Source organism: Carlito syrichta, unplaced genomic scaffold, assembly GCF_000164805.1.
Source record: "Carlito syrichta isolate Samal-C Ts95f unplaced genomic scaffold, Tarsius_syrichta-2.0.1 Scaffold303991, whole genome shotgun sequence".
NCBI classification, from domain to species: Eukaryota; Metazoa; Chordata; class Mammalia; order Primates; family Tarsiidae; genus Carlito; species Carlito syrichta.
In genome coordinates this window covers 94702-95045 of record NW_007248087.1, presented here as the reverse complement: position 1 = coordinate 95045, position 344 = coordinate 94702, and the positions used below count along the sequence as shown (strand labels likewise).

Sequence of the window (344 nt, the reverse complement as noted above, 5' to 3'; positions counted from 1 at the left end):
GGCCACTGCCCTCCAGTCTGGGCGGCAGAGTGAGACTCTGACTCAAAAAAAAAAGAGAAAAGCTTCTATGTATGCAACCCGCTCCTCAGACTTCCGAAAACCTGGCTGGTCCCGTTGATCTGCTGCCTTCAGAGTCTGCTCGAACACCCGAACACCCCGCCCCTGCCCGCGCGCAAACACCTATGCCACCACCCGCCCTTCTGGAAAGGGAGCGCTTCCGCCTGGAGGCGAGGTGACTTTCCTGAGTCCCTTTACTGTTCTTAGTAAGGGAGGGGAAGACGGAGGAGTGAGGTGGGAGGGGAAGTCAAGATAAAGGGCAGTGGAGGCAGAGCTGGAGGGGGGTG

The 344-nt window shown here is 58.4% G+C and overlaps 1 protein-coding gene across 1 annotated transcript in view; it reads right to left on the bottom strand.

The window, feature by feature from the left end:
• WASHC5 (WASH complex subunit 5) overlaps positions 1–344 on the bottom strand; it is a 54976-nt gene that overhangs the window by 5977 nt on the left and 48655 nt on the right. The window lies entirely within an intron of this gene.